The sequence below is a fragment of the Sarcophilus harrisii genome, chromosome 6 (genome assembly GCF_902635505.1).
Source record: "Sarcophilus harrisii chromosome 6, mSarHar1.11, whole genome shotgun sequence".
Taxonomy (NCBI): Eukaryota; Metazoa; Chordata; class Mammalia; order Dasyuromorphia; family Dasyuridae; genus Sarcophilus; species Sarcophilus harrisii.
Window position 1 is genome coordinate 110,012,467 of NC_045431.1, and position 16,153 is coordinate 110,028,619.

Below are 16,153 nucleotides of genomic sequence, written 5' to 3' on the forward strand. Positions count from 1 at the left end.
TATTACTAGCAATTAGGAAGGACTCTTGTTGCTTTGCTTACTTTTTTTTTTTTCCCAATGAGGTATTTTACATTTTCTTCTATTTTTTAAAATTTTATTTGGGTTTTGTTTCATTGATTCTTAATGGCTCATTGAGTCATTCATTTCCATTTGTCCAATGATAATATTTAGTGAATTATTTTTTTTCACTTAGCTTTTATATCTCCTTTTCTATTTGGCCAACTGAACTTTTAAATTGAGGTTTGTTTTTTTTTTTTTTTTTTTTTCATTTCACAAATTCTGCTTTTTATTGAATTGGTTTCTTTTTTTCATTTCATCAACTCTATCTTGTAAGAAGTTACATGCTTTGTCAATTTTGCTAAATCCATTTTTTAAGGAAATTTTCTTAAGATAATTTTTTCCATTTTCAATCTCTCCTGAAAAGTACTCATTTTCTTTCCCCATTTTTCTTCTCTCTTTTAAGATCCATTTTCAGTTCTTCCAAAAGACCCTTATGAGAAGGAGATCAACTCATATTAACCTTTCAGGCTTCATCTGGAGACAATTTTCCTTTAGTGTTCTCAGAGTTTGAGGTATATTCTTTTCTGTCTCCATAAAAGCTACCTATGGTCAGCACCCTTTCTGCTTTTTTACTCATTTTTAAAGGTTGAGGTGTGCTCTTAAGGCAAAAGTGATATTCTTCCAAGCTTCCTTTACAGGAGACAATTGCTTCATGCTGCAGCTGCTGGCTTCCTTTCAGAGCTTTGTGGGTGTGGCCAAATCCCCCATTATTATGAGGGTCAGGGCATTCACTATTTGTTTCTTGTATTTGTGTTGGAAGTCCCAGAGCTAATCTGCTGATTCAGTGGCTTCTCAACCCAGGAAAGAAAGCCAATGCTGCTGTATTTTGACCAACAGCCTCCCAGTAGACTCCCTTAGCATCTGGACAGCACACTTCTCTGAGTTGCACCTGTGCTCTGCTGCGTTCCTCCCTTCCCTCCATTCCTGGTCTCCCTTCCCACGATTGAAAAGGACCTTTTCCGAAGTTCTTCTAAAATATCTTCTGCTGGAAATTTGTTACACTCTAAATATTTCTGAGTCCTGTCACTCCAAAACCATTTCAGAAACCTAATCTGAAGGAAACCAAGAAGAGCTCAAAGACCTGTCTACTTTCTGTCATCTTAGATCCAATTGGCTTTTAAGCATTCTTGATGGAAAGACCACAGCTGAATAGAAAGTTTGACTTTTATATTCAGGTTTCAGGAAAAGCATGAGGTAATAGTAAAGGGGAAATCATAAGATATTTAATATTTATATTCCTACGTGGGAGGATGATACTTGTAACTCATAACTTTCTCATTATTAGAACAGTTAAAATGGATATATAATTATATATATATATATATATATATATAGTCAAAGGGCACAGGTGTGAGGTGAATATGAAAGGATAATATCTAAAAAATAAAATATGTGAGACAATAATGAACTATATAAAAGGGATAGGTGGAATGGAGTAAAAATCTGCATTAAAAGAGCAAAAAACAAAAAGCTTTTATGATAGAAAGAAAAGGGGGAAGGGAGGAGGAGTGAATGAACTTTCATCAGAATTGCCTCAAAGAGGAAATAACATACACATTCAACATCTTAACCCTGAAAGAAAGTAGAAGGGGAAGGGGATTCAAGAAGCAGGGAGGGCTTAGAAAGAAAGGAGAGCATATTGGAAGAGGGAGTGTTCAGAAGCAAAGGCTTTTGAAAAAGGACAGATTGAAAGGAGAAATAGATTAGGAAAAAGAGGGGGGGAAGGGGGAATACAGTTAGCAAAAATAATTATGAAAAAATTTTTGAAGTAAGTTTTCTCTGATGAAAGCTGTATTTCTAAAATTTATAAGGAACTAAGTCAAGTTTATAAAAAATAACAGCTGTTTTCTAATTAAATGATCAAAAGTTAGGAATAGTTTTCAGATAGACTAATCAAACTATTTATAGCCATATTAAAAAAAAAAAAAAAAAAAACTAGAAGTCTAATTCTCTATTGATTGGATAAATGCAAACTAAAACAATTCTGAGGTACTACCTTATATCTATTAGATTGATAAATAAGCCAGAAAAGGTAAATAAAAAATGTTGGAGAGAATGTGGGAAAAATGAGACATTAATGCATTGTTGGTGGAAATGTTTCAGCCATTCTGTAGAACAGTTTGGAACTGTACTATATAAGGGGTATATAAGGGTATATAAAAGGGCTATATGAAATTATGCATACCCTTTAATCTAACAAAAACACTACTAGGCATATATCCTAAAAGGGATTAAAAAAAGAAAAAGACCTATGTGTAAAAAAAATAAAAAAGAAACTTTTCTCAGGATAAAAAATGGGAAATTGAGGGGATGCCCATCAATTGGAGAATGGCTGAATAAATCATCCTGTGTGTTATGATAGAATATTATTTTGTAAGAAAAGACAAGCAGGATGATTTCAGAAAAATCTGAAAAGTCCTCCAGAAGTTCACACAAAGTGAAATGTACTGTGTATAAAAATAATAGCAATGTTGCAGGATTATCAGCTATAAATGACTGCTATTTTCAGCAATACAATGATTTAAGACTAATCTGAAGGATTTATGATGAAAAATTCTATGCATACCTAGAGAAAGAAATGATTATGTCTGAATACAGATTATAGCACTTTTTAAATTTTATTTGTTCTGAGGAATTTTTTGTTGTTGTTTTGTTTTGGAGGGGAAATAAGTTTTCTTTAGCAACATGACTTTTACGGAAATGTTTTATATAACTTTAAATGTGCCTTATCAATGGGGGGGATGGGCAGGAAGAAAAAGACAAATTCTGGAACTCAAGATTTTAAAAATAAATGAAAATTGTTTTACGTGTAACTGTGAAAAAATAAAATATCAAATAGTAAAAAAAAACTATTTTTATACAGCTTACAAGTATGTATAATTATCTGATTTAGTAAGGAGATAAAATGAGCAAATATATACAGGGAACATACAAAAGAAGAAATACTTCATTTGATGAAATCATTTGGTAAAAATGTTTCAATTCAGAACTAATCACTGAAAGAAAAATTGAAATAATTCTAAGTTTTCATCTCAAATGATAAAAGCCTAATTTTAAGAGAGTCTGGAGGAATGTAAGGATAACTCTTAAATTATTGGATCTATAAATTGGCCAATTTGAAGTTTGAAGATCTAAACAAGATTAAGAAGATCATAGTGATCAGGTAGTTCTTGTCTCCTCTACCTATTAAACTGTTAGAACAGCTAGCTAATGTTTCTAAACTACTTGTAGACTTCTATCCGTGTGACAGAAGCTCAGGGAAAAGACACAAATAGAAATGCTTCCTGAGAGCATTGTGGACTTCATGCTCTTGCCTTGATCAGTTTCACTCTGATGCAACAGGAAAGGTCAGTTGACTGCAGGTTTAAGACTACTCTAATGTTTTATAGTAAAGGGATATATCTTATTGATCTGTCACCAGCAAAGTCTCAGACAAGGCTATGCCAATAAAGTAGGAAGATAAAAGTTTCTACCCTGGAAAATTTCAGAAGAGTGGGGTTAAGAAACAAATAATCCTACTATGGATGCTCAAGAGGGGAACAGAAGGAAATAGCATGCAATATGGAGACATCATGGCTGCAGTACAGACAACTTGTTGGGTGGGGAAAAAAAAAGACAAATTATAAGACCAGAAGTTTCAACTATAGTAAAAGGGGACTTTGATAAATCACAGAAAACTGGATAATAGAACATCCAAAAAAGGTTGAATGATGATTTGTTCCAGGGCTCTGAAAACTGGTGTTGTTTTGGTATCAAAGAGTTTTTTGCTGCCAACGGGCACAGATTGAACATATTAAGTGGTATAGCTCCAAAAATCTTAACCTCTACTTGTCAAGGACAAATAATTATCTCTTTTGCCAATTGAATTTATTTTTAACCATGGAGATTATTTTATTCAGTCATATCCCCTCCAATATTTATCATTTTCTTTTTCTGTTGTACTAACCAATCTTACAGTTGTTAAGCAGTAATTCAGAGTTATTATAATTTTCATTTCTCTCATCAATAAGTGATTTAGAGCATTTTGTATGATTATAGATAATTTTGATTACTTTGTCTGAAAACTGCGTCTTCATAACTTTTTTTTTTCCATTTATCAATTGAGGAATTGTTCTTATGTCTGTAAGATTGACTCAATTTTTTACGTTTGAGAAATGAAGTCTTTATCAGAGAAACTCTCTATATATTTTTTCACAGTAATTATTGCTAACTAGGTATTTCATTCCATTCTATTTTATCTCTGTTTATCCTACTTCCTCTCCTTTTGCAATGTCCATGATTCCATGGTTCTGACTTTTACTCCCCCCCAAACTGCCCTACCTTATGTCAGTTCCCTCTCCTTCTCTTATTCCTTTCACTTCCTACATTTCTGTACAGTAAAATCAATTTCCATGCTCAAATAAGTGCATATATTATTCCCTCTTTGAGCCAATTCTTTTTCTGTGTTTTGTTATAAATCTGCATTTATGATTTAAGTTCAAGAACAGGACAGAAGGGGATTGAGGTTAGCTGGGCTTGCCTGGAGTCTCAGTAGGAGCAATAGAAATTTTCATCTCCTGGACAGCATGCGGAGTTGAGGATCTGAGTCAAGGAAGACTGAAGGAACCTCAGTTAATTAGGAATGCAAGCCCTGCTGTGATGCAGATAGGAGGCCCTCGGTATTTAGAAACCAGTACACTCTTTGAGAACAGAAGCAGTGGAACAAGGATAATGCTGGCTGCAATCACTTGCAGGCAGATGCAGCTCTTGATTTAGGATTCTAGGTCAGAAGAGAGAGCTGAAGTGAAGCTAGAGGTGCCATCTCCCCACTTACACTCATACCTCTTATAAAAAAATAAGATGGCAAAGAAGAAACCAACCATAGAAACTTACTATGGGAAGAGGGAAGACTAGGGTTCATCTTCAGAAAAAAAAAAAAAAAAGCTGTTTCTACTCCAAATATCTAAATGTTAAATGGCTTCCTGCTCCAAGAGAAGAACTCAAAAAAAAAGTAAAAATCAAATGAGAGCCACTGAGAAAATACTAAAAACTAAAATAAAATGAAAACCATCCAAGAAAAACAAGATTAGGGGAAAAAAAAGTTAACCTACTAGAAAAGGAGATACAGAGTCTCAAAGATGAAAATAACTCATTGAAAATTAATTGGGCAAGGAGAAGCCATTGAAGCTATGATAGACCAAGAAATAGCAAAACATTATAAAAAATGAAAAAATAGAAGAGAATGTGAAACATAAGAAAGACAACAGATATGAGAACAGATCAAGAAGAGAAAATATAATAATTAGACTGCCTGAAAGTTGTGACCAAAAAAAGGACCTTGACACAATAAAGCCAGAAATAATACAAGAAAATTGTCTTAGACTGATAGAACATGAGGGGAAAATAGAAAACATTCACTGATCTTTTGTGAAAAACATATAGGAATCTTATTACCAAATTTCAAAATCCCCAAATGAAAGAGAAAATTTTGCAAGTGACAAGAAAACAATAATTCAGATATGCTAGAGCTACCATTAGAATTACACAGAACTTATCAACAGACACAATACAAGATCACAAGTCTTGGAATCATATCTAATGACAATAGATAAAAGACCTCAGGCCTACAGCCAAAAATATAATATCCAGCAAAATTATCCATAATATTGAATGAGAAAAAAATAGACATTAAATGAACTTGGGGATTTCTATCAACCAAATCCAAATATATAAAAGCCAATAACAAAGATCAACTTTAAGGAACTCAGTATGTACAGATTGTTTATGTTTTTTTTTTTACATAAGAAAAGAATATCATATCTTTACGATTGACATCAGCAATAGCATAGTTCCAAAGAATGTTTGGAATAGAGTTAAGATAAAAATAGTAATTGTATCATACAAATGAGATACAGAGAAAGAATGGGAAAGAATAGACATAAAAGCATTATAGAGGGCAGGCAGACTCATAATTCTGAAAACCTACTCACTTCAGGAATGGGTTAAATAGGCAATAATGTGTGTGTGTGTATATATATATATATATATATATATATATATATATATATATATATATAATGAGGAGTATAATACCCTCCAAAATCTATAAAGAAATAAGGGATGAGGGTGGATGCACAGGGAAGGAAAGGATGATGGAAGAAGACAAGAGAGTGATCCATAGGTAAAAGAAGATTCATATACCATAACTTATTCAGCCATTCCCCAACTAATGAGCATCCACTCAGTTTCTAGTTCTTTGTAATTACAAAAAGAGCTACTGCAAACATTTTTACACCTGTTGGTCTATTTTCCTCCTTTAAGATCTCTTCAAGATACAGGCCCAGTATGGATGGATCACTGATGGATCAAAGGGTATGCACAGTTTGATAACTTTTTGACCATCGTTCCAAATTGCTCTCCAGAATGGCTGGATCCATTCACAGTACCACCAACAATAGAATAATATCCCAATTTTCCCAAATCTCCTTAAACATTCATCATTATCTTTTCCTATCATCTTAGCCAATCTGACATGTGTGTAGTGGTAGGAGGTGATATTTTTAAGGGTGCCATTTGTGAGCTCAAATCCACAACTGAGGACAGTCACTAGGACGGGACAGACCTTGGCTATTACATGTCAACCATTTCTTTCATTATCAAGTTCAAACAAAAAAATAAAAAAAAAAAATCAATGAGAACAAGAAGACTGTTGACATCTTGGAAACATGCAAATCATATCATGTCTTCTACTACCCATATCAGTATTGAGACTGACTACCTCTATGAAAGTATTGATTTCTATACATCAGTCATCTGAACCTGTTTCAAAGAATGCTGGTCTGTTCTGTGAAATTCAGAACCCTGTGGAAAAAACCTTAAAAGACACCAAACTAGATAAATTATACATATCTCCTTAGTAACTTTCTTGGGATACAGACCCAGTAATGGCATTGCTAAGTTAAAGGGTATACACAGTTTTATGGCCCTTTGGACATAGTTCCAGATTCTTCTCCAAAATGGTTGGATCATTTCACAACTCCACCAACAATGCATTAGTGTCCCATTTTTCCCACATCCCCTCCAAAATTTATCGCTATCTATCCCTGTCATCTTAGCCATTCTGAGAAGTGAGGTAGTAATTCAGAGTTGTTTTAATTTGCATTGCTTTAATCGATAATGATTTAGAGCATTTTTTCATATAACTATAAATGGCTTCAATTTTGTCATTTGAAAATTGTTCATATTCTTTAACCATTTATCAATTGGGGAATGACTTGTATTATTTTAAACTTGACACCATTCTTTATATATTTTAAACATGAGATCTTTTTCAGAAATACTGTTTGTAAAGATTTTTTCCCCACTTTTGTACTTCCCTTTTAATCTTGTTTCTGTTGGTTTTGTTTGTGGAAATCTTTTTTAATTTAATCTTCTCCAAAGATCTGATAGTTAAATTATCCCTTGTTTTCTTAATTGGTTTATGGTATCCTTTATGCCCAAATAATATATCCATTTTGACCTTATTTTGGCATGGAGTGTGAGATGTAGGACTATGCCAAGTTTCTAACATGCTATCTTCCAGTTTTCCAAGCAATTTTTGTCATTTATTCCAGAAGCTGGAGTTTGGGGGTTTATTAAGTACCTGATTGCAGGCCTTGATTCTTGTGTTGTATATATCTATTCTATTCCACTGATCCACCATTCTATCTCTTAGCCAGTACTAAATGGTTTTGATTACTGATATTTTATACTATAACTTTAGATATGATATTGTTAAACCACCATCTTTTGTATTTTTTTACATTAATTCCCTTGACTTTTTGGTTTTCCAGATGAATTTTATTATTTTTTTTTCTTGTTCTATACCATAATCTTTTGGCAGTTTGAGTGGAATGGCACTGAACAAGTAAACCAATTTAGGCAGAATTGTCATTTTTATTATATTATCTTGGCCTAACCATGAACAACTGATATTTTCCCAGTTCTCTAGATCTGATTTTATTTGTGTGAGCAGTGTTTTGTAATTGTGTCCATATAGTTCTCGGGTTTGTCTTGGCAGGTAGACCCCCAAGTATATTTTTTCTACTGTAAGTTTGAATGGAATTTCTCTTTCTATCTCTTGCTGATGGGTTTTGTCAGTAATATGTGGAAATGCTGATGAATTGTGTGGGTTTATTTTGTATACTTCAACTTTGCTAAAGCTGTGAATTGTTTCCAATAGATTTTTGGATAATTTTCTAGGATTCTCTAAGTATATCATTATATCATCTCCCAAGAATAATAGTTTTATTTCCTCATTGTCCATCATAATTCCTTTAATTTCTTTCTCTTCTTATTGTTAGTAGGCATAAATCTTTACTTCTTATTGTGATAATTAGCCTGCTGTGCTTGTGCAAGTTTATGGAAGTAGAAAGCAATGATAATAATAATCTATTTGGCAAGTTTGAGCTCACAGAAATCCCCCCCTCAGCATCCACAGGTATAACTCATATTAAAGGACCATTTGATTCTGATGCAAGTGGAATCCTCAATGTTTCTGCTGTGAATAAGAGAACAGAAAAGAACAAGAAGATCACCATTGTCAATGATGAAGATAATCTGAGCAAAGAAGACACTGAACAAATGGTTCAAGGCACTGAGAAATACAAAGCTGAGGATAAAAAATGAGAGAGACAAAGTGTTAATATTCTTATAAGGTACTAAGACAGTGGAATTGATAGAGACAATAATTATCTAATTTAGCATGATTCATTATGATTGATCTGACCCTACAAGGAGATATTATGGGCCAGAACTTGAAACAAGGTATTATGTGGAATTGAGGAGACAATGTTTAAATCTAGTTTAGAATTGATTTAATCCAACAACAAATAATGATTTCTCAGTGATATGATGATTGCTGTGTACTCGGTGTACAGCATATAAGCAAGAAGCTCTCAGGGTCAGACACACAAGCCCACTCTCAAGAGGCAGAGACAGATTCATTCCATTTTCCACCTTTGTGCTGGCTGGAGGCTGAAGCTGGCAGAGGCAAAGGACTGGAGGCAAGATCCGGAAGGCTTCCAGAAAACTAGCCAAGCCCCAAGTGAAGGAGATAAAATTTTGGAAGAGACAATAAAGGATTTGGACTTTAACACCTGGCTGAATTTGAGGTGATTATTACACTGAACTGAAACTAAGGCTGCTCCCAGAAGCCTCCCAAGAAACCTGCCCCCAAAGAAAATTACACTTTAGAGAAGAATATTACAACAAAGTGTCTTCCAAGAATTCTTTTGAAACTTATGCTTTCAACATGAAAGCTACCATAGCACAGGAAAAACTGCAAGGAAAAATTAGTGATGAGAACAAACAGAAGATCCTTGAGAAATGTAATGAAATAATCAACTAACTGGATAAAAAACAGAATGTTGAAAAGAAAGAAATATGAGCATCAGCAGAAAGAATTGAAGAACTTAAGCAGTCCCATTGATACTCTTCCATAAGAGTACAGGAGGAAGGTCAGGAGTTATGCTAAGAGGTTCCCGAGGGACAGCAGCCCCATGTGGAATTGATTTTTCTGGAACCACCATTGAAAAGATCAATAAATGCACCAGAAGAAAGAGCATTTTATCTAGTTTTCTAAAAAGTGAAGAATTGAAACTTGTAGCCAAGGCAGAAGCAGATTAAAAGTAATATTTAAACTATCTGATCATTCTAAATACTTAAATAGTTACACAGAGAGAAAAGTACACATTGAACTTTATCAGCAATGTAAACAAATGAAAATGCAATTCTTATTCTAGAAATGTGGGGGGAGGAAGCATCAATCAAACCAAATAATAACAATTTTAATATATAAGAGTTTAAAATGCTTTATTGAAAAATAAATAACTGATTTGGAAAAAAATCCAAGAAAGAGAATATAAAAATTATTGGACTACCTGAAAGCCACAGCCAAAAAAGTCAAAGCCTGAATAGCATATTTTAAGAAATTATCAAGGAAAACTGCCCTGATAGCCTAGAAACAGAGCACAAAATAGTTAATTATAAGAATCCATCTACTATACATCTATCACTTCATGAAAGAGATGCACAATGAAAAGTTCTTGGAATATTGTAGCCAAATTCTAGAATTATCAGGACCAAGAAAAAATGATGCAGGCATTCAGAAAGAAACAATCCAAATACCAAGGAATGAATCACTGTTAGTATTACCCAAGATTTAGCAGTTTCTACATTAAAGGATCAGAAGGTATGAAATAGATGTTCCAGAAGGTAGATGAGCTTAGGTTACAACCAATAATCAACTATATAACAAAATTAAGCATAATAATTTAGGGGAAAAGATGGACATTCAATGAAAGAGGGTATTTTTAACGTTTCTGATGAAAAGGCTAGAGCTGAACTGAAAATTCTTTATTTGGAAGACTCAAGAGAAACATAAAAGGAAGTTATGAGTGAGTAGATTTGAAAAAAAAAATCTTGGTAAGATTCACATGACAGATGTTGAGTGAAGTGAGCAAAACCAGGACATTGTACAAAGTAACAGCAAGATTGTGTAATGATCATTTATGATGGACTTGGTTCTTCTCAGCAATATAGTGATTGAAGACAATTCCAAGACATGTGATGGAAAATGTCATCCATAACCTGTGAAAAAGCTATACAGGATAGGACTGCTTGCCATCTGGGGGAGGGGGTGGAGGGAGAGAGGAGAATATTCGGAACAGAAGTGAGTGCAAGGGATAATGTTGTAAATTACCCAGGCATGGGTTCTGTCAATAAAAAGCTATAATTATTAAAAAAGGAAAAAAGCTATACAGAATTAATGCAGATCAAAACACACTATTCTTGTTTTGTTTTTTCTTTCTCATGGTTTTCTCTTTTGTTCTGGTTCGCCATCACAAAATAACTGATATGAAAATGTGTTTAACATTATTGTACATGTATGACCTATATCAGATTGTTTGCTGCCTTGGAGAAACTTGGGGAGGGAAGGACGAGAGGGAGAAAAATTTGGAACTCAAAATTTTACAAAAATAATTGTTGAACACTATCTTTATCTGTAACTGGGAATAATACAATTAAGTAAAAAAATAAAAGAACATAAACTCCTTGAGAGTGTCTATTTTTATTTCTATCTCTAGCATTTAGCATAATGCTTGAAACACAATAAAGGCTTAACAAATGTGTATGGACTTTTTGGCTTTCTTCCTTAATCCTATTGTCAAATGTACCAAACCCAGGTAAACAAAAACAAATTCAGTAAATATCTAGTTGTAGACACAAGCTAAATCTATAATTATACAGTATGTCAAAAGGGAAAGTGGCCACTTCCAAAGAGACACACACACACACACACACACACACACACATACACAAGGCATGCACACACACATTTTATTAAATATATATCTGCTAACTCATCATATGGAAATATAGGTGACACAGTGGATAGAATGCTGGCTTGGAGTCAGAAAGATCTGAATGCAAATTTGGCCTCAGATTCTTACTATATGATCTGAACAATTCACTTAACCCTGTTTATCTTAGTTTCCTTATTGTTAAATAATGTGGAGAAGGAAATGGCAAACCATTCTGCTATATTTTCCAAGAAAACCCTAAATAGGGTCATAAGAGTCGAAAATAACAACCTGCTATATGTTCAGCACTACTACCATAGGGAATTTATACATTTGTCCTTATGGCTTTCATTCAAAATTACAATTGTCAGTCAGACGATCAAATATGAAAGGTATATATATGCTGAGAGTTTATTTTTAGTATTGTGAACTCTCCCATTTCTCAAGTAATTAAGAAATCACGTAAGTATTCACTTAGTCTTTGAAGCTATGTTTTACAGTGAATTAGCACAATACAGTATATAAGAATAAAACTGTTCTTGAAAAAGCTGCCTGCTCTTGGGGTCATAAAGTCTTTAAAATATCTTTACAATAGTATTTCAATATAATTTGTGTCTTTTTTAAAAAAATATAAATATTTGTGGAAGTGCCTGTTTTCCTATTTATTTTGGGAATGTTTGTGATGTGTGCTCCAGGTACCAGAGAAGTTTGTTATGACTTTACCAGAAAGGATTCAAGTAGGAACAGGAAAAAAAAATATTTAAAGCTAGCCTAACCAAATATATCAGTGCAACTTAAGCCATTGGATGATATATTTGGTGAGGGTCACAGCAATTTTTATTGAAGGGAATTTTGTAAATTGGCCTAAACATTTACCAAATGCAACCTCAATATAAGGATCACAGATGAATATACACGTAGCTCTCTCCTTGATATGAAGCATCTAATAGATACAAGATTATGACAATCAACCACTGCCACTTAATTAGGTCATTTCTAACAAGTATATTCAACAACAGAGATATTTCAATTTTCCTCATAGAGAAGGCATGAAAAAAATATGATTCCAATTAAGACTTGAAAGCAAACTTTGAAAATTGACACTAGTGTTAAAAGCATCTTGGATTGAATTAGGTAAAATTATTTACCTAATTAAGGCAATAATCAATGGTGTATTACAGAGAAAATTATTATTTCTCCTTTCTCCTTTCTCTCTTTTCCTCTCTCTCTCCCTTGTGCCCATTCTTTCTTTTTCTTCCTCCCCCTCCCTTTTTTCTTTCTTTTCTTGCTTTTCACTTCTTTCACCCCTCTCACACACAAACCTAACACCAATTCAACACAGTCTCTTTTCAAATATCCCCAAGCCGCAATTAAGGTTAGGGAAGCACATTTGCAACAAGGATTACAGAGAAATTTTGCTTTTATCTTATTTGAAAAAGCTATATTCATATTCCTCTCCTGTATTCTATTTGCATAACTTTTTGCATTCCTAGTCTTTTTAGTTGCTTTTTTTTTCAGATTTCAAGAGTATTATTTTACAATCAAATAGTATTGGCTCACAATGTCTCAAGAAAGAATAGATACCCTCATCATATCTGCTAATAACTTTCTCTCTTTTATCCTTATCATTATCATTAGCTCCTCTCTGAAATATCTTTGTTTGTGTGTATATGTGTGTATTTATTTAGCATGACTACATCCTTCTGAACTTTTATCATTTTCTTTTTTTCTAGGTCACTGGGAAAGATTTCATGGTTTTTGTAGGAGTACTCTGTAAAAATCACCTATTCAAAAAAAAAAAGAAAAAGAAAAGAAAAGAAAGTGTGTTTATTATGATACATGTTAGGTGATTAACCCAGCAATGAGATACAAGTATAATTGGTAGGTGAACATTTTATTTCTTTTGGGGAATTTGTTATCATTAACCTGTCATTTTTTCATGGTGACTTAACACACTTTTCTTTTTATTTTTCCCCCAAGTCCTTTTTTAATCCTTTATTTATGATTATAATACTTAACACCAAATCAAGTGACTCAAGAAGTAACTCATCTCTTTAATCGTACTAGGTCTAGGATGATGCAATAGAGAGGAGGTGAGTCAGACTAAGGAAGACCCAATTTTTCTTACAGATAAGAATTGTAGAAACATGTACAGGCACAAAAACTCTCAATGTTACTACACTACTGTCAGTGACTATAAATTACAGAAATTGTCATTGGTTAGATTTCCTATTATCTAATTAAATCATGAGTAGACTTCCCTCCTCCAACAAAAGCATCAAGTGGAGAAAAAAAGAAAAGAAATGAATGAATAAAGGATTTATTAAGCACCTGTTATATCCAAATTGTTGGGGCCTGGAACAAGAAAATTTTCGATCTTGAATTCACCTTTTAATGAGGGAGCAATGTATGTAGAAAGTTTTAGGTGCTATTAGGTCTTTTTTTAGGTGCTTTTAGGTCTTTTAGGTAGCACCATGCAAGTCAGATGAAAAAGTTTCATGGCTCCTATGGTTTGGCAACAAAGTCGGTGACAATATCTTTTCTTTAATGTTATTTTTACTGATAAAACCTTAAGTTTCTTAGTTTCTTATGCTGAACCATTTTACAATGCCAAAGACTGGTGAGAAGAACTTTATTTTATGGATCTTCAATGCCCATGACTGTAGCACTTGTAGGAGCTACAGCCTGGTTGCTTTCTAAGATGAAGTTTGTGGTCAATAGGTTAGAAACAGTATTATTCCCAAGGTTCTTGGCTGAAGGCTTTGGGACAGTTTCCATCAAGGATTAAGGGAGATTATAGTCAAGATGATGGTTTGATTTACTTAGTAATTGATGTCTCCTTTCTATCCCACAGGGTGGTTTGTTGCTTTAACTAAACTAGCTTGCTTACTCTATTTAGGATTTGCTGAAGATGGCTGTCCTTTTCTACACAGGCAACATCCTTCTTGATGATTACTGGTAGGGTCAGGGATCTGAGGAGTGCTTCCATAACCAGGACTCCAGTGCCCATTTGCTTTTTGGAGGCAGTTACTGGTAGTTGTGATGAGGAAAATATATCTCTTCTCCACATTGTTTTGTACCCCAACTATCAACTATGGGGAATAGGCTGGAAGCAAGACTGATTGTTTCAGAGACACTGCTGTTTCCAAGGCTCTGGGGTTAAGATTTGGGGCTGTTAGTAGTCAATAAATGTTTATTAAGTGCCTACTATTTTCTAAATACTGTTAAGCACTAGGAATTCAAATAAGAAAGAGTTTCCCCAAAAAATTGCAATCTAAAAAAGGAAAACAACACAAAAAAAGAAAGCTTGAAAGTTGTAGAAAGGCAAATGATATCCAGTAAATGGACATAATAGTAAAATCAAAGAATTATAAAATTTGTCCATCTAGGTGAAAATTGAAGAGGTAGGGAAGCAGATACCTAACCCCCTCCTTAAATGGAAGAATTTATAGCTCTGCTCTCCAATCAGTAGGGAAATATTTACTGATGATATGAATAAAAAGGCTGATGGAATCTTGCAAGATAATGAGGTTTTCTAATGATGACTCTACTGGAATCATGCAGAAGTCAAAGTAGTCCAAAATGTGTACAGTCCTGTGGGAAATTAAGAGATATAATTAGATCAGGATACAATTGGAAATAGTGGTCAAGGTATTATAGGTTTATTTACCTATTCACTTCCCACAAGTTTCCCTATTTGATTTGAATTCCATGACCATCATGGTTTTGTCCTGTATAAATTCATCCCTAAAAATTTCATGATCCTGGAAATTGTTTCAGTTTTAGTACTCACCATCTTTTCAATATCCTCAGCTGCCTCTCCTTTCTGATTGGAGGATCAGAAAGCAGAGCAAATACCTCTTCCCTAAGCCTCCCTTTATAGAAGGCTTAGACTTTCTAGCCATCTTTTCATTTCCTAACTAATTTAAACGTCTGCCTAATTTAAACTTCATGTTCATTGTTTACCCCCATTAAAATGTAAGCTCCTTGAAGTGAGAGGCTGTTTTTCTTTTTCTTATTTATATTTTCAGCATTTAGCACAATGCCTGACAATGTTCTTTGGCTAACTCTTATTTAAATATCACTGGTCATATTATTTGTCACTTAAGTTGCATTTTTTTCTATCTGAAATCTTGAGTTATTGAATAGTAGATGCTTAATTACTCTTTATTGTTTATTGACTTACCTGGTTCTTGCTGCCTCCTGGTTCTTCCCTTGGTTTGAGGGGTAGGAGGAATAGATTATGCTACTTCATTGGAGAAAAGAAAAGGTTACATGAGCAATACAAACACATATATATATATATATATATATACATAAATGCATGTACATATATATATATACTTTATATATATACACACACATATATATACAGACTTTGTGTGTGTATATAGATTTACCTTTTCTATTTTAAAGTTTGTTATAGCTTATCTCAGAGCAATATCTCAACATACAAACATTTTTCATTTTCATTTACTCAAATTGTGGATATTCTTCTTTTTTAGTTATGAATTTTTTTAGGGTCTTCCAGCTTTGGAGAAACTAATGGAATCTTACACACCTCCCCCCAAAACCCTTAAGTAATGATGCATTTGTGATATTACCCCACTTTGGGGAAAGGGCTTCCATTGTCTCTTCCAAACAAGATTCATGCTGAAGTATTTAATTCTCCTATGGCCCTTACATTTTGAAGTATGCATTTAATTCTTAGATAATTGCCATCAATATTTATGTGGTTGAACTTTTATCCTATTACATGTTGTATAATTACA

General features: G+C 33.5%; 1 pseudogene; it reads left to right on the forward strand.

Moving 5' to 3' along the window:
• The first annotated feature begins 8,393 nt into the window (after positions 1 to 8,393).
• On the forward strand, positions 8,394 to 9,705 carry LOC111721320 (annotated as a pseudogene).
• Positions 9,706 to 16,153: the final 6,448 nt, after the last annotated feature.